At 43.8% G+C, this 24,264-nt stretch overlaps 1 long non-coding RNA gene across 2 annotated transcripts in view; it reads right to left on the bottom strand.

Moving 5' to 3' along the window:
* Nucleotides 1-24,027, bottom strand: part of LOC141575770 (uncharacterized) — a 29,724-nt gene extending 5,697 nt beyond the window's left edge. For both annotated transcript variants that reach the window (XR_012503576.1, XR_012503577.1), the window contains exon 1: nucleotides 23,915-24,027. This is a non-coding gene — a long non-coding RNA (uncharacterized LOC141575770). The remainder of the gene's footprint in view (nucleotides 1-23,914) is intronic.
* Between the last annotated feature and the right edge of the window lie 237 nt (nucleotides 24,028-24,264).

Here is a 24,264-nt window from a genome sequence, read left to right as displayed (position 1 = left end):
CTAGCTAAACAAGTTGTGTTTCTTACTCACTGCAGTGAGGGAGAGCTCACCGTGTGGGAATCCACGGGGCATCCCAGTAAGGACGTATGAGAAAGGACTTATCGTAGGATTTGATCTTTGTGCCTAACAGAAAGTCAATACTGCAGAACTGTGGTTGAATGAACAAAGTGTAAGGGAAAACACTGGCTGGAATATAACGTAGCTCTTTTATATCTGACAAATGCAAATTTTAATTTCTAGTTTTACACGAATTAATAAATTGCTAATCTTGCTTAGATTTGTGGTCAAAGTCCACGTGTTTGTTGTAGCATTTTTCTAATTTTACATTCCTTGAGTCTCCTGTGGGCATAAACAAACTTCAGAGTTTGATCGATCAGAGTTTATGTGACTCAGAACTAGCTAAGATTAGATCAAGAAACCATTTACTCACTTCACTTTCCAGAGTAATAAAATAACCCACACTCAGGCTCTGAAGTACGCCAAGTCAAAATTGGGTGATATCTGAATTAATCTGGGTATTGCAATAAAAAATCTATTTTGAGCTCATTGTTTAAAGGTGAAATATAGTTTCTTTGTGCCCAAGGCAAAATCCAAGAAAAACAAGGCTGCTGTGTAATCACCACCCAATATAGATGTTGTTGAAAGAAAGTAAATCAAATTGATCCAAAATGCAAGGACAAAGACAATATTCTTCTCTAAATTAGCTTGGCTACTAAAGGAAGCAAGTCTGTTCACAAAAAATGGGTAGAGAAAAATTACTGTTCTGTAAATGTCTTCCAGTGTGTGTGCGATTTTTTAAACCTGTTTTAAAGTATGACTGTATAATGTAGGATTTCATAAGATGAACGATGTAATGAAATGGTGCTCAGAAGCAGACGTCTGCGCACTCATCCATTCATTTATTCAACAAATATTTATTGAGCATACAGAACAGACTTGGTTCTATACAAGAAGCTGAGAATAAACATCCTGAACTAAAGGAGCTTAGAACCTGCTGGAAGAGGCAAAATAAGAAGAATAAAATGCTTCTCCCTGACAGAAAATGTGTGCAGAGAGTGGTGAAACTGGTGTGATGGAAACACTGGCTGTGAGGACCTAACCTAGCCTGGAAGGTAAGGACGCTTTTGGAGGTAGAGACAGCAGCGCTGGGGCTAAGGAGGCCAGGGGAGCACTCCAGGGGGAGCAGAGGGGACGTCTTCCCGTGCAGAAGAAAGGACATGTCTAAAGCACGGCGGTGGGAGAGCAGACGGCCTGGCCAGGGGGCAGGTCTGGTGGAGCGGGCCGCAGTGTGGGGAAGGAATTCTGAGACCAGGGAGCGACGGATCTGGATAAGACAGAGTTCTCCCAAGCCTCGGGTGCTACCACCATTTGCAGCTCTTCATGTCCTCTCTGTATCTGAGTCCTGCGTCCCTGCCTGTTCCCTGGGACTTGGCATACTGCCCACCAGGGTGGGCAGAGTATCTGCTCCTGCTGCAAGGATGTTGGACTCCACAATGTGACTTTTTAAAGCCACAAGAAGGTGAACAGAAGTGATAGCACGCTAGTTCCAGACCACAGCCTCCAGAGACATCTCAGTCCCCACACACCCTCTCAGATGCTAGTTATCCTCTACAGGAAGAATGGTCACCAAGTGGCCATTTCTCCTTTGCCCCACAGAGAGTGGACGTGAACCCCAACCACAGCCTAAGGGCAAGCCCTGCTCACTTGCAGCCTGGGGTGCCCAGCCAAGCCCAGAGTGAAACCGCCAGTCCACAGCTGACCTGCAGACACGTGAGCCTAAGAACAAATGGCCGTCCTTGCAGGTCACTATGTTCTGTGACATTTTGTTAAGAAACATTATTGTGGCAATAGCAAACCGTTTTATTATTATTATATATACTATTGTGTATTTATCAGTATTATTATATAATATTCTTATATAATTATATTTATTTTATATATTTAAGTATGTGTATATAAATATATATTTATATTATAATACTTATTATATATTTATTACACATTAACTATTCTAAGAAGATTTCACCCTGAAGGAGATGGAGAGCCCCTCTGAATGATTATAGTCGGGAGAGGGACCAGACAGAATTCACACTTTAGAAATCTCTCCTCTGGCTTTTGCAGGATGCTTGGGCTAGAAGAGGGAAAAGAATTGGAGAGAGTGGGCCAGTGAGGAAGCTACTGGGACGAGAACTAAGGCAATGGAACCAGAGGTGATAGGAGAGGACAGATGGGAGGGCTACTGAGAGGGTGGTATCTAGTCCTTTGCTGGGGGTGAGTGGGAGGGAAAAGGGTCAGATGACTTCTGCTTTCTGGACCCACTGCATCCCCTGAACAAGGGAATCTGGAGAAGGAGAGTTTTCAAGGGAAGCAAAATTAATTCCGCTGGACATCTCGAGTCTGAGATGCTTGTGGTCTATCCAAAGGGAAAGACCACTCCTCTGCCTGGAGCACAGCAGAGAGGTTTGCATCAGAGCTACAGTTGCGGGGGTTTACTGGCACTCGGGTAGTATGCACATTGGGCAAAGGAACCAGGGGGACACGGTATCAGAAGAATGGAAACCAGGGGGCTCCTTCATGAAAAAGGAAAACAAAAAGACAAGGAAGGAAAGAGATACAAAGAGATAAATTGAGCTAAATGCTGCTTCAAAGCTCCCATTGATCACTGGCTAGGTGGTAGAAAGAATGTCTCATAAAAAACCTGGAGCTCTGTCCTGTGCAGCTCCTTCCTGCAAGAGGAACAGGATGTAAGAACAGGAGGGAGAAAGCAAAGGTGATGTGTCTGCACCTGGGATCTGTGGGTTCGGGGCTGAGAGAGGGATCTCAGGATGGAGCCAGGACTAGAAATACAGACGCTGAGTCCTTTGCATTGAAGTGATGGTCAAAGCCATAGAAAGCAATGAGGGGACCCAGGGAGAGATGGAGGGAGGAGAGAGGAGAACCACAGATGCCGTTAAAATTGAAGACACGGAACTGAGCTTCCAATGGAAGCGGAGGATTAACAGTAAGAGCTGAGAAATTACCCAAAACTGCAGTTCCATGGGAATCAGAGGAGGCGTGAACTTCCGAAAGGAACATCTGGTGAGTTGTGACAAATGCCACAGTCATCCCTAGCAGAATTTAAAATGTTATTACATGCAGCAATCAGGTTGAAGAGTTCCAGCAGCGTTAAGGGCTGGGGGTGGGGGTGGGGAGTCAGATTTTAATGTAAGACATGAATGGCAATGGGGACCTGCAGGCAGAGCATGATTTCATTCTTTTGAGAACTCTGATGAGAAAGGAGGTGGGTAAGGCAAGCTAGAGACCCTGTAACAGAGATGTTAGCATCTTTGTTTTGGGGAGGAAGCCTGTAGGGAAGGCCACAGAAAGGACCTGCAAGAGTCAGAGGAAGGATGATTGCTGACGTAGGGGGTGGGGGGTGGGGCAGGGAAAGGTGGCAGATTGGAACAGAGCATCTGGTGAACATCTCAGGGCAAAGACTAAACCTCCTCTTCAAAACAGCGAGAAGGAAGGAAGGACCCAGGTAAACTGTGAGCAGGAGAAGGACTTCCAAGCAAGCGGAAAGATGCTATTTGACTTTTTCGAGGGATGTGTAGCAAAAAGATCCATTTAGGGATTAGAGCAAAGGGAAAGTACCTAAAAATGGGTAAAAGAGAGTCTTACAGTACTGGGTCTCAGCTAAGGCACAATAGTTTATCTCTAATGTTAGCAGAACCAATTAGCCAATTAGCAAGATTACTCATGTTTTCTTGTGTTTTAGTTTTTCGTTTCCTTGTTTGTTTTTGCTCAGTATGAACAGAAAGCAAAAGGATGGCTGGCTGAACTCACCCAGGGAAAATGAGGAAGGCAGGAACAAGGTTCGTTCTTTGCCTGTGACAGCCATGGGTGACAGATGTTTAGGAGATGGACTGAAAAGGAGACAGTCAAAGCCAGAAAAAGGCTGGCTATTACCACTGCTGACTCCCATCCACGAATCACTTGCTAGACTCAGTGTCGTGCTCCTCCCTCACCTCATGTCACCTTCAAACTAATCTTTGGAGAGAGGCGGGGGAGGGAAAGGGAAAAGTGTGACATGAGGTCAGAATGAGGAAAAATACCAAGTTTGGAATGAGTGAAAACACAAAGCATCTGAATGAGAGATTCTGTTGGGGAAAGGTAGCCCCAGGAGCTACGGTCTTAGACGTGAAATTTTGAGTGGCAGCCAAGCCATGTGTGTGTGTCAGCGAATACACTGGAGGAAAGGGCCATCCGAGTTGGGAAAATGATGAGCGGTTAAGTTCTACTGGAGGCCAAAGGTCAGGAGATAATGCAAAGGGGCATGTCACTCGTGGGAGGTCAGGATAAAGGCTACAAAAACATCTAAATATTCACAGAATTCAGGTTACAAATTGTGTGTGGTGTTCTTCAAAATGCATAACTTCAATCTAATTGCAAGAAGAGATAAGATAACCCCAAATGGAGGGACATTTTACAGAACACCTGACCACTGCTCTTCAAACATGGCAAGAGCATAAAGACCAGGAAAGACTGAGGCCTGTCACAGACTGAATAGACAAGGAGTTGTAACAACAATATGCAGTGTGGATTCTGGGTTCAGTACTGAACAGAACAGGATATTAGCAGAAAAATGGTGAAATCCAACTTGAATGTAACTCAGCTAAGAGTAATGCACGAGCATTAGTTTCTCAGTTTTGAAACTGTACTGTGGTTATACAAGGTAGCATGCTGGGTGAGTGGTACACAGGGACTCTTTGTGCTATCTTTGCAACTTTTCTGTAAGCTTAAAATTATCTTTAAGTTTAAAAAAAAATTTAAAGATGGATGTGAAAGTGAGCTGTGTAACTGTCCCAGAAAAGGGCGGACACCTCTGAGCCTTCCATACTTAAGCCATCTCACTTGGGTCCATGATGAAGCCTCTTACACAAATTCCACTCTCAAGCAAACGACATGGCAGCTAGGAGCCTCTGTGGAGCTGCTTGAAGCACTGCCGTTAGTGGGACTCTATGTACCAAATAATGGTTCCATTTCAAAATCAAGCCAGAAAATTCTCCATTTCTATGGTAACATGGCAGCTAGAGTCGGGATCCCCCCTCGTCCTCCCAATGTCAGCAGGGCTTCCATGTCTCACAGCCGCATGAAGTGCTGCGTACGTGGAAGGACAGTGGCATTAAGTACTAGAAAAACGAATGCCCCCCACAGATGTCCACATCCTAAGTCCAGAACCCGTGAATATGTTAGGTTTCAGGCAAATGGAATTAAGGTTGCTAATCAGTTGACTTTGAGATGGACAGATTATGCTGGATTATCCAGGTGGGCCCAGTGTAATCACAAGAGTCAAAAATGAAGGAGGAGCTACTCAGAAGGGAGAACCACAGAAATGGCAAGATGAGAAGGACTCAGTCCAAAGTTGTTAACTTTGCAGATGGAGGAAGGGGCCATCCCCCTAGGAACACAGGCAGATTCTAGAGGCTGGAAAGGGCAAGAACTTTTCAGAAAGGACGGAAGCTCTGCCAATGCCTGGATTTTAGCCCAGTAAGACCCGCATCAGACTTCTGACCTACAGAACTGCAAGATTAAAAATGTGTCTTGTTTTAAGACCCTTCATTTGTGGTCATTTGTTAGAGCAGCCATAGGAAACCAGTACAAAATACAATTAAGTCTCCAGAATTGTGTAACGTGGTGGATTCTAGAAAAACAGAGACCAAGACTGGCAACAGCACCAAAAACCATATGTCGGTGTCTGGGAAAATTCCCTTTACTTACAGCAATTATGGAAATGGATTTTGAAGCAGACTCTCAGAGCACACACCACATGTTCCATTCTCTGTACCAGAACAAGATAGATCGTTCCAAAGAGACCACTGACTGCCCTGTTCAGAAATGTTGGTGTTTACACCAACCAGAAATGGGCAGCCACCTCCCAACTCTAGTGCATCTGGTTGACTGTCTCCAGAAACATGTTCTTGTGCTTCTGCCAATCCTCACACCTTGTAGGAGAACCTTCCTCCTTCACTCACCTGTGGTAACACAAGTTCGTTGAAACCTGAAGGACCTCAGTGAGAAGCAACTCGATATGAATACTATATTTGAAATGTGAATGTTTCATTGGCTTTTTTGTTTTATGTTTTTAAGGGACTAGTGATGGCTAGTAGGCGGCCTCTGTACTCAGCCTCACAAGAGAGTCATGGATACACCCAGGTGACCCAGGAGGAAAGGCACCATCACTCCGTCTCCCGGGAGCCCAGAGCTGAGGCAATCATGTGCTCGCACCGCCCGCGCGGGGGCCCTGCGCCTGCTGAATCCCTGGCACCGGGAGCCACCAGCAGGAAGCTCGCTTCCCTCCCTGCTCGCCTATAAGCCACGTCTTGCGAGCTTTAACTCTTCATTCCTGCTATCCCAGGGTTTTCTTTTTTAAGTTATCTTAAAATTGTATTGAAGTATAGTTGATTTACAATGTTTCAAGTGTACAGGAAAGTGATTTATTTCTTTTAGATTTTTTTCCCCTTATAGGTTATTACAAGATGTTGAATATAGTTCCCTGTGCTGTATAGTAGGCTCTTAATTGTAAGAAGAGACCTGCCACCAGCCAGCTTAAGTAGGGAAGGAATTCATTAGAGGATAGCAGGGGTCCAGCTCGCTAGTGAGGCAGGGGGCTTGGCAGCCAGGGACAATGCCTGAGGCCACGCTGAGGGTCAGCCCCTATGGAGATCCTAGTACGCCCCACTGGGCACGGACTCCAGGACCCTCCACCACTGTTCCCCCCCAAACAAGAGAGCTGGGCTGCTCCCCTCACCAGAAAGCAGACTTCAGAAAAGGAAGGAGGAGGAGGAGGAGGAGGGGAAAGAGATGAGGATGGTTGAAGGTAATTTAATATATGCATAGCAACCATATATTTAATCAAGTAAATCCCCCTACCTAATAAAGGACACACACACTCAAACTGGGTTAATAATATCAATCTTATGTGCTGCTTACAAAAGGCAGACAAAGAATAAAACAAAGCAGACAAGTTAAAAATAAAAAGATGAATGAAGATCCATCAGGAAAACACATATAAAAAGAAATCAGAGCACATCAACACCAGACCAGAATCTAAGGCAAAATGAATTAAATGTGACAAAGAGGAGTCTTCACTTCAGTTTAAGGGATAATCCAAAATCAAAGGGAAAGAGTCATGAAGTCTTTGAGACAAATAGCTTATCCTCAAAATCTGCACAGAAAAGGAGATTAAAAAAAAGAACATTTGATTAAAAAAAAAAAAAAAAGGAAATGAAAGGAAATAGAGCAGGACACGGGACTCAGTGTAAAACAGATCTAGTATGCCTAAACCAAGGATTCAGGAAATGTAAATAATATAATTGCAAATTCATTGATGCACTTGATTCTGTTGATTCTACAAAGAGAAGATAAGCTGCTTACATGTATCAACAGAATTATTAACCAAAAGTGATCTTAAGATTGGAAAAAAACACACATTAGTAAAACTTAAATAAAATACTTCCTTCCAGAGATTTTAAAACATCCTCAGAAATAACTCTTGGTTAAAGAGCAAACAAAAGTAAATTTTCTAAGAAGTCTACCATTTTAATTTGGGGCTGTAATATATCAAAATCTCAGAGTATGTACCAAAACTGTATTTAAAAGAAAATTTTATTTCTTTAAATGCATTCACTATTAAAAGAAGAAGAAGAAAATTACGTGAACTAAGTATTTACTCAAAAAAAAGTCATAAACTTAAAAATCTGGGGAAATGCATTTCCAGGGAAGCAGGAGGAAAGAAATAGTAAATTCAAATCAGACGTTAATGAAAAGAAATCAGTAGACTTGCTAAACTATTCCAGGAGTTGAGTTTTAAAACAGCTAGAGATAATACAGAAATAGCATTTTAAAAACAATTTTGAATGTTGTATTATACAAGTGTATGCTGCTTAAATTTAAAATGTCACAAAAAATTATGGTTTTCCAAAAAAATTAAATCATCAAAATCAACTTGAAAAAGGATACAAAATATTTGTCATAAAAAATTATCTCCAAAAAAGGGCACAAACCCAAAACCCAGATCCTGGTTTCTAATATCATTCTCCAATAAAAGAAATCAGGGCTCCTAGGAAAAATGGCTAATTCTAGGGCAAGATGAGCCTGGAGCACCTTATAATGTCTTATAATGCCAGAAAGTCAGGGAATGATCAGGAAAAGAAAAAAAATAAAAAAGACAACCCCAAGGTCAAGGGACACAGGAGCCAACTGAAATCACTTCCAATGTCTCAAAACTGGAATAATTTGAGCAATAAAATAAATAAAGCCACGTTGGATCATAACCCAAGTACAAGACCAGTGTCCTTGAGTCCATACTGATACAAATAAATAAATGAATAATAAATAAATGGAGGTGAAGAGATAAACCTCCCCTGCAGAATTCTAAATGAATTACGTGGTTCCTCTGCCCTCACGGAGATGAATTACAACTCCCCACCCCTTAAGTGTGGGCAGCACAAAGTGGCCTCCTTCCAAAGACTGAAGAATGGAAGGATGGGGCTAGCTTCACAGAGGAGAAACCTGACGAACAAGACCTCAGCCAGGAGAGCAAGGTCACCATCATCAGTGGTAAGTCCTGTTGGTCATGCACGCCCTCGATACGATATGATAAGAAAGCATTTTACCTCTGTGGTCCTCCTCCCCAAAAGCCATAACACATCTCTAGCCGTGAGAAAAACTTCAGGCAAATCCCAGAGGATGGATATTCAACAAAACACATGACCAGAACCCCTCAAAACTGTCAAGGTCATCAAGAACAAGGAAAACCTGAATAGCCGCCACAGCCAGAGGCATCTAAGGAGCACAAGGAGCCACAGTGTCAAAATGTAACGTGGTGTCCAGGGTGGGACCTTGGTTTAGACAAAGGCATTGGGTAAAAACTGAGGACATCAGAATCAAGAATGGGGTTTAGTTAACAGTAAGGCATAGAGACTGGTCCACAAACTGTAACAAAGCTTCCATTCTAAGCAAGACAGTAACAATACGGGAAGTGGGTGTGGGGGTGGGAACACTCAGTGTTATCTGTGGCGTTTCTTGCAAATCTAAAACTCTTCTAAAATTAAAAGTTGATTTTTAAAAAGGTCACAAATATATGTTAATAAATTTTTTGGTAATTTGTCATAGCTGCAAGGAAATGATCATGACAATGCTATAGAATGTGGAAAACATAAAGCGTTTTTTAAATTCACTTTAGCTAAAATAATCAGATGCCAAATTTGACAGAGGTTGCATACATATACATATAAAATCCTAAAACATTGGCAAATTGAGTTAAAGTGTATCAAAACAACATTCCAATGAAATATAGAGTTTACGGCAATATCCATCTATCACACAAAAGAGCAAAAAGAAGACAAATATTTCAATAGCTGCTTTAAAAGGCTTTTGATGTAATTCAATGTTTATTACTGGTTAAAATTCTTAACAAAACAGGAATTTAAAAAATAACAGTTGGTTAACATGATAAAGAATGGTTATCTTATATCAACAGGCAAAATCGTACCTAAGACTCCCACTGAAGCCAGGAATTAGACCATCATGCCTGACAAGATCACTAGTGTTTATCGTGTTTCTGGGAGTTGAGCATAAGATATTATAAGGTGAGAATTAGAAAGAAGACACCCCACCAGGAAAGGGGCAAATGTGTCCTTTTTAAAAGACATCACTGTACTTCTTAGAAAAAATATCAAATAACCTCTTTTTAAAGGCATCAGAATTAATCACAGAATGCAGTAAATTTGATTAATTTATTGACACTTCGCAATTCAAACAAAGCCAAAGAAAAGACACACACATGCATACATGTGCACACACCACACACTCATCCACACACACACATCCAGACATGTGCATGAACACACTTTCACTCACTGACACATGTGCAGCATACACATGCTTACATACATGCATACATATGCTCACACAGTGCACACCACACATACTTACACACTCACACACCCTCTCACAGGTGCTCACACAAATTCACACACACACACACACACACATACACACACACAGTGGGGTGCTGAAGCCACGGAGTTCCAGCTACTGTCAGTGGTTTAGGGACGACAGCCCACTCATCCATTGTTGACCTCCAGCCCAGGGCTCTCCTGCAGACCACAGGAGCATAAGGGATAAGGAACCCACTTATCTCTTATCCATTTGGTACATTCATTGTGCAGGTCCCTGGGATTGGTACTGAGAACACAAAGTGACACCATGAGGTGATCCCTGCCCTCACACTGCTCACCTTCCAGTGGAGGAGACAGCATCACTGAACAGTGGTGTGAAGACACAACATCCAGGAAACTGTTTTCTTGACAAAAAAGACAAACTCAGCTGGTAAAGGCCTTTTGCCTTTCAACTTTGCCCTTCTTCCCACCTGGAATAAGGCTGTAGTATCATCTGAGGAGCAGAAAGACAGAAGAAGGTGGGGATATTGATACTATGTGCCTGGCACCGATCCTGGGCCGCCTCCCTCCAGGCTCCTCATTACATGAAGGATAAAACCAAAACAAAACCTGTGTGGTGTGGCTGTTGTACTTAGCTGTCTGCCTCATGGAGCAAAAGCAACCTCTGACAGATACGTTGTAGACTAACATGATCACATGGAAGGCATCCTTTGATTCCGCCTGTGGTCCTGCTAACAGGCAGGCAGAAAATAAAACTGCAAATCCAGCATGAGTGTTCATTCAGTAAAGAGACAATTGCTCCCACCAAGATGGAAAGGATTCAGTGAAATCTACCTGTTACCAAACAAACAAGGGTTTCCTGGAGACACAATACCAGCTTAGCAGGGGACAATGTAGAGAAGGTAATAATATCAAAGAAAATCCTAGAGAAACAGACAGAGAAGCTCCAACAGGTTGAGAAGATCTCTAGCAGTGGGAACCATGCTTTAGTCCTATCAAGGTGTCAACGCTGCCAGTGGATTAATTGCACCCTGGCATCGCTGTGCTCAAGAGCAGAGCTCCACACAAAGCTTAGGTCACGTGTGTATTCTCAGCTGCACTATCCATTGCAGATGTCTCTAGCATATTCTCATACCCAGGTCCCAAGAAATTGCTTTCTGTAGAACTCATTAGAGCTGCTCTGTATTCCAGCTAGAAGGAGACGTGCCCTGTGTCAATATCACACCCTGACTCAGCCCCAGGGCCTCCAACTCCCTGAGCTTTTACATTCAAAATTACAGATTCCCTCTTGGGAGAATCTCACTAGCACTACTGTCTGGCTCTAATAAATCAGCACTGGCTGTGAGCCAGGATCAAATATCACAGACTGAGGGTGAGCATTGTGGCTGGACAGTGAGGTGTCGGAGTGATGGACACAGAGCCGGCACTGTTTGGGATTGAGGAACAAACACACAGAAGGTTACAAAGGTCAACCTTCTCACGACTAACCACTGGTATTTCTGCAGGATATTTCCCGTGACTTCCCTAAGGTCCTTAAATCACAGTCTTAACAACTTTTCCATGTTCTTATGTTTCCTAAACACCCTGTTGAGAAATCATCCTGATCAATTTGGAAGAGGGCAGAATAAATAACAGTAGGGAAGAGACCCTGTTCACGAAACCCTGAGGACAGACAAGAAACAGGCAACTTTTCTGTGATGAGGATGCCAAAGCCCTTGGCCAGGATGCCAGGGGAGCAGAGAGAATCACAACTAACCACGTCTCAGACATGAGGCTTCCCAAAGGAAGTAACAGCTAACCTGTGCTTCAGGGAGCACAAGGAGAGTCACCCAGCAGAAGGATGCATGAGTTATATATTGGTGGTGGAGGTGTATTAGTTATCTATTGCTGCATAACAAATTACCCCAAAACACAGCAACTTAAAGTCGCAAACATTTATCATCTTTCAGTTTTTAGGGTCAGGACTCCAGTTGTATCTTAGCTGAGTCCCCTCCATCAGGGTCTCTCACAGGTGGCAGTCATCTCAAGGCTCAACTGGAGAAAGACCTCCCCACTCACTTGATTGCTGGCAGGATTCTTTCCTTGTGGATTGTTGGTCAGAGGCTGTACTCAGGTCCTTGCCAACTGGGCTATTCCAATGGGAAGCTCAAAACATTGTAGCTGTTTTCCTCAAAGCAAGAGATAAGAAGAGTCAGAAAGAGCGAGATGGAAGTCATAGTCTCTTGGGAATCCAATTTTCCCACAAGAAGTCAGTTCAGAGAAAACAGGAATGGATTGTGCTGCTAGTGCTCAGGTTGAAAAAGCAGGAAAAATGACCAAGATAGACTAAGTCTAGTGGTAAGAACTACAATTATGAAGAAAATGGTATGAACATTTACATAATTATTATTTGTCTCTAAGTGATGTAACTGAATTAGAAGACTGTTAGCAAGATGCAAGAGGCATTTCCCAACTTTCAAGATTCCTTATCATGTACCTTAAATGTTGTTAATAGGTACCTTGAATTTAACACATTGAGAAGAAGAGTTGAGCTCAATTCTTATCAAACTTATAGAAAAAGTGCAGGTCCATTTTCATGCAATTCAAATCCAGAGTGAAATCAGAAATTAGTATGTAAATGATGTTTGTTACTACAAAGGTAAAAGACTGTGCGACATGTGTTCTTGAAAAGTACACATTCCCAAATGAATGCTTTGTTAATCTTATAAAGCTGAATTCATAAATACTTAGCACTGGATGTTTTATGTCAAATATAATCCACTACAGTTTAATTAGATTAGTTTAATCAGACTGATATACCAAAACACGGTAACTGCAAACAAAAAGTCTATAATAGGTATACACACAAAAAAGAAAAAAGGATCCAAACATAACACTGTAGATAGTCACCAAATCACAAGAGGATAAAAGAAGAAAAGGAGGAAAAAGACCTACAAAAACAAATACAAAACAACAAAATGTCAATAAGAACATACATATCAATAATTACCTTAGATATAAACAGGCTAATGCTCTAACCAAAAGACACAGACTGAATGGGTACGAAAATAAGACCTATACATTTACTGCCTACAAGAGACTCATTTCAAATCTAGAGACACATACAGACTAAAAGTGAGGGAGTGAAAAAAGGTATTCTGTGCAAATGGAAGTTTTTTAAAAAGCTGGAGTGTCAATATTTACACCAGACAAAATAGATTTTAAAATAAAGATGGTTACAAGAGAAAAAGAAGGACACTACACAATGACACAATGATCAAGGAATCAATCCAAGAAGAAGATATAACAAGTGCAAATATATATGCACCCAACAGAACACCTCAATATTAAGGCAAATATTTACAAACATAAAAGGAAAAACTGACAATAATACAGTAATAGTAGGGGACTTTAACATCCCACTTACATCAGTGGCAGATCTTTCAGATAGAAAATCAGTAAAGAAACATAGACCTTAAATAACACATTAGATCAATTGGACTTAATCGACATTTATAGAGTATTCCACACAAATGCAGCAGAATGCCTTTCAAATGCACAAGGAACAGCCTCCAGGACAGACCACATAATAGGCCACAAAACAAGAGTCAGTAAATTTAAGAAAACAGAAATCGTATCAGGCATCTCTTCCAGCCACAATGCTATGAGACTACAAATAACTACAAAAAATTTTTTTCAAAAACCAGATACGTGGAGGCTAGAAAGTAAGCTACTAAACGACCAATGGATCCCTGAGGAAATCAATGATACCTAGCGATAAATGAAAATGAAAACATGACAGCCCAAAACCTATGAGACTCAGCAAAAGCAGTTCTCAGAGAGAAGTTTATAGCTATACAAGTTTACTTCAAGAAACAAGAAAAATCTCAAATAAACAAACTAACCTTAACACCTAAAGCAACTAGAGAAAGAACAAACAAAACCCAAAGTTAGTAGAAGGAAAGGAATCATAAATATTAGAGTAGAAATGAATGAAATAGAGAATTAAAAAATAGAGAAGATCAATGAAACTAAAAGCTGGCTCTTTGAAAAGATAAACAAAATTGACAAACCTTTAGCCAGATCATTGAGAAAAAAAGGGAGAGAGCCCAAGTCAATAAAATCAGAAATGGAAAAGGAGAAGTTACAACTGACACCATCTTATTACAAAAGATCCCAAGAGGCTGCTGCAAGCAACCATACACCAATAAAATGGACAACCTAGAAGAAATGGACATATTCTTGGAAAGGTACAATCTCCCAAGACTGAACCAGGAGGAAATAGAAAATATGAACAGACCAATTACCAGGACTGAAATTGAATCAGTAACTTTAAAATTCCCACCAAACAAAAGTCCAGGACTAGATGGCTTCACAGGTGAATTCTACCAAATATTTAGAGAAGAGTCAACACATATCCTTCTGAAACTATTCCAAAAAACTGAAGAAGAAGGAAGATTTCCAAACCCATTCTATGAGTCCACCAGCACTCTGCTAGCAAAACAAAAATATTACAGAAAAAGGAAAATCACAGGCCAGTATCACTGATGAACACAGACGCAAAATACTAGCCAGACAAATCCAACAATACATTAGTGGGATCATGCTGCCATGATCAAGTGCTATTTATCCCAGGCGTGCAAGAATTTTTCAATATCCACAAACCACACAATGTGATACACCACATTAGCAAACTGAAAAACAAAAACCATGTGACTACGTCAATAGATGTAGAAAAAGCTCTTAATAAAATTTTCCAGAAAGTGGGCACAGAGGGGACATACCTCAACATAATAAAGACCACATATGACAAACCCACAGCTGACATCACACTGAATGGTGAAAAGCTGAAAGCATTTCCTCTAAGATCAGAAACAAGACAAGGATGCCCACTCTTGCCACTTTTACTCAACATAATTTTGGAAGTCATAGCCGCAGCAATCGGAGAAAAAATAAATTAATAAAAGGAATCGAAATTGGAAAAGGGGAAATAAACCATCACTGTTTGCCGATGGCATGATACAATACATAGAAAATCCTAAAGATGCTGCCAAAAAACTGCTAGAACTCACTGATGAACTCGGTAAAGGCGCAGAATACAAAATTAATACCCAGAATTCTGTTGCATTTCTATACACTAACAACAACGTACCAGAAAAAGAAATTAAGAAGACCATCTCATTTACCATCACGTCAAAAAGAATAAAATACCTAGGAATAAACCTACCTAAAGAGGAAAAAGACCTGTGCTCTGAAAACTATAAGATGCTGGTGAAAGGAATTGAAGACGACATAAACAGATGGAAAGATATACCATGTCCTTGGATTGAAAGACACAATATTGTTAAAATGGCCATATTACCCAAGGCAATATACAGACTTAATGCAATCCCTATCAAATTACCAATGGCATTTTTCACAGAACTGGAACAAAAAAAATTTAATTTTTAGTTATACATGTATGTATGTATATATATAACTAAGTCTAACCTGAAACTAACACAACATTGTAAAACAACTATACTTCAAGTAAAAAAACGTTTTTTAAAAGAGTAAAGCTAGGAATCAAAAGTCAATTCAGGCCTGGTTTAAAACAACCGGTGGCAAGTGTTTAACATTGCAGCTGCCTAAGGGGACGAACAAGAGACTAGCCAAAAAACGTAAGAGGAAGATTTGGGGAATAACTATGTGTGTGTCCAAGAAAGACCTGAAGAGACCCTAATGCTACCGCCACCTGATCCAAAGGCCCCACACCAGCAAGAAGTGAAACACAGTTACGGCGCATCCTAAGAAGCAGGGAAGTGTGACCCTTACACAGGGAGAAAAGCATTAAATAGAAACTGTCCCTAGGCAAAAAAAAAAAATCAATTCAAGCCAGTTTAATACAGAGTTGTTCTGTTTATAGAGCTTCAGAAGAAATGGTAAAGATAGTGCTTAAAATTGTGTTTATAAACTTATAAATTACAATTATTACTCCTAAATCTTAGTTTACACAATTTTTTTCCAATCATAATGGAAAAGGAAAATGTTTCTATGCAAAGAAATTGGCCACATATCTTGCTCATTCCCATAACAATATTAGAGCATGTCCATTCAGACGTCATAAAAGACAGATAAACACACTGCAGAAAGCAAACAATAATAACAATAATTCTATGCAGTAAAGCCCAAAGTTATAAAACAAATGGGGAACTAGAAAAAATATCTGCAATTTATTTCACAAATAAAAGTTTTTATCTTCTTAATACGTAATGAGTTGCAATAAATCTTTAAGAAAAAAGCCAACAATGCAATAGGAAAAAATGGGCACAGTATATAATAAAACAGTTTACAGAACAAGAAACGTAAATGATTCTGAAACATATGAAAAATTTCTCCAATCTGTCCTTCCATTTCTCACTCAAAACTTGGAACCACCCTGATTCTTTTCTTTCACTTCCCCTCATCATATTTAATATGTCAATGCGTCCTATTGACTCTGTCTTCTGAAAGGATCTGAAATCTTACCCACTTCTCACCATCATGACCTTTACTTGGATTCTTGCAACTCCTAACTGAATCCTCTTTTTCCATACTTGTTCTTTGTACTATTCCTCATGAGGCAAGCAAAGTAACCCTTTTTAAATATAACCCTATATTGGTTTCCCAACTCAGAGTCAAAGCCAAAGTCCAGTGGCTCCAAAGCCCAAACATCTGAACCCCAACAACCTCTCTAACCTCCTTTCCTATCACACTGCCCCCCACTGCTCTCACTCCAACTGTCCTGGCCTCCTTGTTCTCCCTCAAGCATGACGTGGAAGATTTTCCCAAAGGTGGCAGCAACAATATTGCCGGTGGTGGTGAATTTTGTCCGTCAACTTGGCCAAACTATGGTACCCAGATATCTGGTCAGATTCCAGCTTAGATATGACCTCATTTCTCCCGTGCCCCTCCCCTGGGTGTGTGCCTACTTTGATCAACAGACTATGAATTCTGAGATTAGGTCATAAAAACCCTTCAGCTTCCACCTGGTGCTCTTGGAACATCTGATCGCAGAGTGTGCTCCCTCAGAAGCTCCTCACTGAGCTGGAGGAAGCCCAGGTGTTATGGAGGGGCCACATGGAGGCACCCTGCTTGACAGTCCCCCTGAGCCCCGCTGTCAAGTCCTCCTAGCCCAGGTGCCAACGTGTGAGCAAAGAGGCCTCCGATAATCTCAGCTTTTGACCTCAAGTTAGCCCAACTACTCATGCTCTCCAGCTGAGGCCCCCAGCTCCAAGGAGCAAGAGAAACATCCCCGCTGTGGCTGTCCAAATTCCTGACCCACAGAATCCACAGCATAACCAAGTGATTTTGGCACAGATGCCAAGCACGTCTCTAAGCCCCTATGCCTGCTGCCCCATCTTCCTGGATAGTCTCCCTGGAATCCCACGTGGCTCTCTCCCTACCGCCCCCATCAGGGCTTTGCGGTAATGGCAACTACTCAGGGGTCCTTCCCTCACCCTCGTTGAAAGCTACAAGCCATCCCCCTTCCCCCGCACTCTTTAGCTCCCTTCCCTGGTTTCTTTGTCTTCATAGGACTTATTACCATCTTATATTTCCCATATTTACTTCTCCTTTGCCTGTCTCCTCTGCCTAAAATGTTCACTTCTTGCGAACAGGGAATTTGGGGTTCAGTCTGTTCAGGGCTACATTACTTGTGCACAGGACAGTACCTGTGCACAGTGAGCCCTCAACTAATATTAGCAGAAGGAATAGACAAGCAAATGAACACACCTCACCCAAAGAGAGATGCAAATTAAAACTTGGGGGACATACAATTTTGTACCTATTAGAGTCACAAAAATCTAACTGTCTGGTAGTACACTGCGCTGGTGGGCATGTGGAGAAACAGGTACCATCATATTACCAGTGAGAGTATAAACTGGTGCAATTTCTTTGAAGAATGGTTTGGCAGTAGGATCCAAAGTTTGAGGAGCATGTCAACTTTGACCCAGCAAACACGTTTTTAGAATATATCTTACAGAAATGTGCATACTCATCTGAGATGGTGTATTTACAAGGATCTTTACAGCAACACCCATTTGTATGAACAAAAGATTCAAAAACCAAAAGTTCTTCAGTATGTAACTGTTAAATAAATGTTGGTACATTCCTGCTAAGAAACTTAGGCAGATGTAAAAGAGAATGTAGCAGTTCTGTACTTAAATAGAACTTTGATAGAAAAAGCTCCTAGATACATTGTTAGAGAACAAAGCAAAGTCCAAAACAGTATGTGAGCTATGTCGCCAATTTAGTTCTAAGAGGCAGAATATCTTCTCAAAGATAGAAAAGAACCAAACGTCAGGCATGTCTTGCTACGTGCATTTAGTATCAGTTGAAAACATCTATTCTTTTAAAACAAAGGTCAAAAGCTTGAAATAATGTCTCTCCAATCTTTTCTGTAAAGAGCAACCACATGGGTTCTCGCTTCCCCTCTGCTTGTTTCAGGGCTGGATAGGTGTCACATCTTGTGTCAAAATGAGAAGAACTTTGGCCATCTCTCTAGAGAAAGGCACCTGAGGAACTGTCCATAAATGCTCACAGCCGTCCTGACCAATGCCGAAGACTTAGTGATACAGAAGCCAAGCCATGAACGCTTCAGTAAAACTTGTAGCAACAGATGTAGCTGAGAAGAACCCAGGAAAGTTTCTCAATGTAAGAAATTACGGGATCAGCTGCTACTCATGTTTGCACATCACGATGACACGTGGGTCACTGCGCCTACAGATGGTTACTTTAAACAAATAGGAACAGGCAGGAAGCAGCATGAGCCAGGATACATTTTCATTTGTATTCAATTGGGGGGTTTCCTCATCAACATTGTTATGCTGAAAAAAGAAGAAACATCTAAAATTGACTACATTCAAGACTTTATTATTTTATTATTTTTACAGTTTACAGTTTAGCTTTTTTACTGAAGCGCAGTCAGTTTACGATGTTGTGTCAATTTCTGGTGCAGAGCATAAAGCTTCAGTCAGACGGATACTTGAATACATGTATTTGTTTTCAATTCTTTTTCACTGTAAGTTACTACAAGAGATTGAATATAGTTCCCTGTGCTCTACAGTATAAACTTGATTATCTATTTTATATGTATTAGTATCTGCAAATCTCGAACTCCCAGTTTATCTCGTCCCATCCCCTTTTCTCCCAGTGACCGTAAGTTTGTCTTCTATGGCATTCAAGACTTTTTAATAGACGAAGTTGAATAATTGGATTTAAGAGCAAAGATATATTTGCTTTTAAAAAAAAATGGTATGTTACTTACTAAATACAAACTATTGTATGCCTCTCTCTTTCTCAGAAAACTTCCAGGGTTAAGACAGTTAATGAGGATCATTCATGCAACTGGTTTTAATTAACATCTAAACTGCATTTTTGGTCAAAAGAAGAATCTACATCAAAGAATTTCAAAAAGTGTCATCTTCAAGCACTGAGTTCTCACTGCATTCAGCATTTACTGAGTACACACCACCGAAAAGGGGCTGTACCACAGACATCCTTTGCCTTCAAACGGTCTTAGGGGTAAAATCCCGGACAGGTAACCTGAGCACACTCTCAGTGGAGGGAGAGGAGAGGAGGCAGGGCTTTGTGGAGGCGGCAGCATTTGGCCTGTGCCTTGAAGGATGGATGATGAGGGAAGGAAGTGCTCTTCCAGGAGGCGAGCAAGTCTGACGAGGGCAGGACGGCTGACATGCCTAACTTCTAACTCCCGAGAATACAGAGGAGAAGAGAATATTCTGACTGTCTGACTGCAGAGGGTTGAATTGGGTCCCCCTCAAAAAAGATACGTCCAAGTCCTAAACCCCGGTACTTGTGAATGGGAACTTATTTGGAAATAGGGTCTTTGCAAATGTGATTAAGTGGAGGATAATCTCTGGATGAGGTCACCCTGGATTCAGGGTGGGTCCTAAACCCAATGATCCGTGTTCTGATAAGAGTAAGAAGAGGGGGAGTCCACACACAGGGACACAGGGGCCATGTGAAGAGTGAGGCGGAGGTGGGAGGGATGCGGCCACCAGGCAAGGAACACCAAGGGCGGCTGGCAGCCGCCCCGGGCGGGAAGAGACCCGGAACAAATGCTCCCTCAAACCTCCAGAAGGAGCCAGCCCTGCGCACACCTCAGTGTCGGACTTCTGGCAGCCAGACTGAGAGAGAACGCATTCGTCTTGTTTCCAGCCACCAGGCTCACGGTGACTGTTGCAGCAGCCCCAGAAGCCAGATGCACCGCCCTGCGTTGTGGACCTTGGCATCCTCGGCATCACCAAGGGCCTATCCCTGGAAGGTAATTCAGGAAAGATGGGCTGAAAAAAAGACTGACATGGGACAACTCTGAAGAGGAAGTTCAGGCAGACTGGGCAGAATCTCAGAGACATTCCTTGAGGTGACTATGCAAGCTTGGAGGGTAATTAAGGGCCTTTTGAGAAAGAGGATGACTTATCCAACAGGTGGAAGATATTCGGGACCAGTAGTGAGAGAGCTGGAGAGCAGAGGTCAAGGTGAGTGCCGGGGAGGAGGGTGAGGAGGCTTGGACCAGGGTGATGGCAGTGGGCATGGGTACCAGAGGACCTAAAACTCAAACTGACTCTGGACCGGGCTGGACTCTGAAGGGAAGAGGAAGGGTGTGTCCACAGGGGACCTGCCGGGTTTGGAAGCACAGACCAAGTGTGGCAAAACAAGGGAAGGACAATCTGGGGTTAAAGAGGAAGCTTGGACCAGGTTTCCTAGGAACCAGAACCAAAGCCAAGCTGAAGCACCCCTGGATTTGGGGAGCTGCAGGCCTCCCCCAAGAGTGGTGAGAGTGAGGAAAAGGAAGCGAGGCCAGGGGAGCAGAGAAGCCCACCCAGGACAGTGCAGGACCGTGCTGGCCGTGCCGCGCCACAGAGGGACAGCTCCCCGGGGCCTCGCCGGACAGGAGGTCAGAGTGACGGGCTCAGCGCAGGCCCCGCAGCTGGGGCTGGAGGGGGAGGAGGTTTCTTCAGGCCCCCTCCTCTCTCCTGTCTCTCATGTCACAGTCAGTGGCTCCCTGTGCTCCAGATCGTGCTGCTGGGCCCCTCAAGGCAGCCATGCAGACACCAGATCCCTGGTCCAGGGTGTTGGGGTGTCTCAGGGTCAGCAAGAGAGGGATGGAGCCGAGAAAGGGCAGGGTCAGCAAAGAGCCACAGTCCTTGGTGGCAGCCGTGGAGATGGGGGCAGCCAGGGTGTACCATGAGGGCGGATCTGGGCAGGACACCGGGCACCAGGGGATGTGAGGAGGTGCAGAGTCGTGACTGACACAGGAGAATGTGATGCTGTTCGGTCCTACTCGCCTGTACAGTTTTCGGTCTTTGTGGCTCCATGGATGACTTGATTATTAATTTGTTTGACCAGAAATTGTCTAACATAAATAAATTTAATCACAAGGTAAAAAAGCCAAAACTGTCTCAAACCCACAGATGGGGTCATGTGGTGATTTTTATTTATTTAGCAAATATTATACAGCATTAACCAAGGGCCTGACTCTCCTATAAGTGTTACAAATATTGACTCATTTAAAACCCCCGTGTAACAACATTTAGGGGTAGAAACTATTATTCCCGTTTCACAGAGGGGTAAACTGAGGCACAAAGAGGTTGCGTGACAGGCCTGCGGCTCCACCCTGACTGCAAAGCCCATCACCTCACTGCTCTGCTGCCTCTTTGTTTATTGTAATCTTTTCATGGAATGTTTTATCTGATGAGCTTTCCACGGGAGAGGGGAGATTAAACTGTGCGCTGCACGGCGAGCCTCACGTCCACCTGAGACAGAGGCCGTCTGCTCCAGCGTCTCTGCGCTTTCTTCTCACCGGGAGCTCAGCCAGGAGCACGGAGCTTGTGTAACCTCAGACCTCCAAGGCCTCAGGGTTAATTAGACGAACAGCGGGCTGCCTGGCATCGCCTGTGAATTCAATTTCCCAATCAGTTTCAGGCTGAACTTGAACAAATGTCACAAACACGCCCTGGAGAAGTGCAGGGCGGTCCTGAGTCCGGAGCATCGCAGCCGGACGTCAGGCCACGTGGTCAGCGTCGGCGCCGCACCCCCCCAGCCCTGGAGAAGCTGCTTCACCTGCCCTTGGTTAAACACCTCGGTCCCAGAGCCTGCAAGAGGGGGCGGTAAGTGCACTGGCCTCTCGGGGTCATCGAGCACCAAATGGGTGAAAAGATATCAAATGCTCGGAAGAGCATTTAGTACACGGTTGGCCCTCAGATAAGCATCCAGTGAATTAAACGTTATTATTATAGGAGCCTCTCTCTAGGTGAGTAGATCCGGGCAGGCTCTGGGGGTCAGCTGTGTGCTGTCACCTGAGTCCTGACACCTGAAGTTACTTGTGATCCTCCTGCTTTCCACTGCACATCGCCTCTCTGTACCAGCGCGATTCATCGGGTCAGCTAGACACAGCTCACCCCAGCAAGAGCCTGGGTTCTCCATTCCAGGATTTCTATCCTGAAGGCCAGTGCGGGATGGAGGACAGGCAGAGGAGAACGTCCAAAGAGGGGAGGGCACTTGTTTCCCCATCATGGTACTCAGCCCCGTCCCCTCTGTGGCCCGAGGCCAACTGGAGCTCCCCAGTTGCTTTCTTGGGGTCACGAAGCCAGTGAAGTGATTGGTTCATTTCTCCTAAGTGGTTCTGTCTCCACAGGTGACTCTACCCTCTGAGGCCCTTTGAGCCCTGATCGGGTGGGGGTCTTACCAGCTGCTTGACATGGAGAGAACACAAGAAGCAGAGCGCTGGAGCTAGCCCCGCCTGGCACGCTCTCACTGCTGCTGCCGCCCTGTGACAGCGGCTGCTGGCCTGGGGACACTTCATCCCACTGTCAGCAGCAATTTCTACCAGACAGCGTGTTGACAAACTAATAAAACAGATCACGTAAGTGGAAAGCTGGCAGCCCCTTCGATGTATTTAGGCTGATGTGGTGTGATTGGGCTGTGCACAGACGCTGCTCAGAAAAGAGAGAAGCCACACAAAATTAAATACCTGTTGCTAACGATGGAATCTGTGAGAAGAGATGAAAGGCTGAACGGCCTGTAGTCCCTCCGGTCTCAGCAAAACACCCCACGTTTTAACACATTGGAGGATTTTCCAGAAAGTTCTTCTTTCAAGCCTTAGCAAGACTAGGGGCATTCGTTTGCTTGTTGTTACCAGGGAACTTCAGGCAGGAGACTTGGGAGCACAAAGAGACGGGAGAGGGGAGTCTGGGAGGGTCAGCCAGAGTTAGAATGAGGGGTAGGCTGCCGGGTTAGAGCGGGGAGCCAAAAAGAGAACACCCCTGGGGTCTCGTCCCCTCAAAACCTTGAAGAACAATAATGTGAGGCGAGGAAAGCGCTGTTCTTACAAGTTGCCTGCACCTTTTTCTAGTATTTTAACGAAGCTACAGAATTTATCTCTGGGAGGAACACTGGGCCATTTGTTTGGGTGTAGGGTTGGGGTGGGGAGCCTGCTGTATGTGTCTGCTTAGGTCAGGAAAGCTGTTTTTGTGATTGCTGTGGACCTCAGGTTTGTGTCCCCAGAACTCACATGTTGAGGCCTAACCCCCAGGGGATGGGGTTTGAAGGTGGGGCCTTTGGGGGGTGATTAGGTCACAAGGGTGGAGCCCCCATGAGTGGGATTAGTGCCCTTCTAAGAACAGACAGAGATGACCTCTTCTCTCCCTCGCTCCCTGCCAGGGTAAGGCACAAGGAGAAGTCAGCCGTCTGCACACCTGCAAGGACCCCTCACTAGACACCAGCCCTGTCAGAGCCTGGATCTTAGACTTTGCAGCCTCCAGAATCATTAAGAAACAAATGTGTGCTATTTAAGCCCCCAGCCTGTGGCATCGTCACAGCAGCCCCAACGGACAAAGACAGAAACGGTCAGTCCCAGGGAGCGGGGGACACAGGCAACACGCTGTTAGACGTGCAGACGAGCCCAGACAGTGCCTGAGGACATTGTTGGACGTTAAAGGCTTTAGTCCTACCTGCTGCCTTGGTCTGGAGCAAGGAAGACAGGATGCCATTTCCGAGAGGAGACACCTTGTCACGGGCACCCCCATCGGCGGTTGGCTGGTTGTTGCAAAACGCCAGCAGCTGAAGTGGGATGGACAGACGGACCGTTAGTGGTGGCCCTGTGATACAGCTTCACAGACGGCCCCAGGAGCAGTGACACTGGGAAACCAAGGCCAAGGCCTCGCAGTGTCACAGCCCCACGCCCTCCCCACGCCTTCGCTGCCTTTGTTGTCGCCACGCCCTGCGCTAACTGCAGCTGTGACAACTAGGGGACAGTTTGTACGGGGCGTTTCCACCGCAGAGCACAGAATCCTCTCAACCT

Source organism: Camelus bactrianus, chromosome 3 (genome assembly GCF_048773025.1).
Source record: "Camelus bactrianus isolate YW-2024 breed Bactrian camel chromosome 3, ASM4877302v1, whole genome shotgun sequence".
In the NCBI taxonomy this organism is placed as follows: Eukaryota; Metazoa; Chordata; class Mammalia; order Artiodactyla; family Camelidae; genus Camelus; species Camelus bactrianus.
The sequence above is the reverse complement of the archived record's forward strand: the minus strand, read 5'-3'. Positions and strand labels throughout refer to the sequence as shown.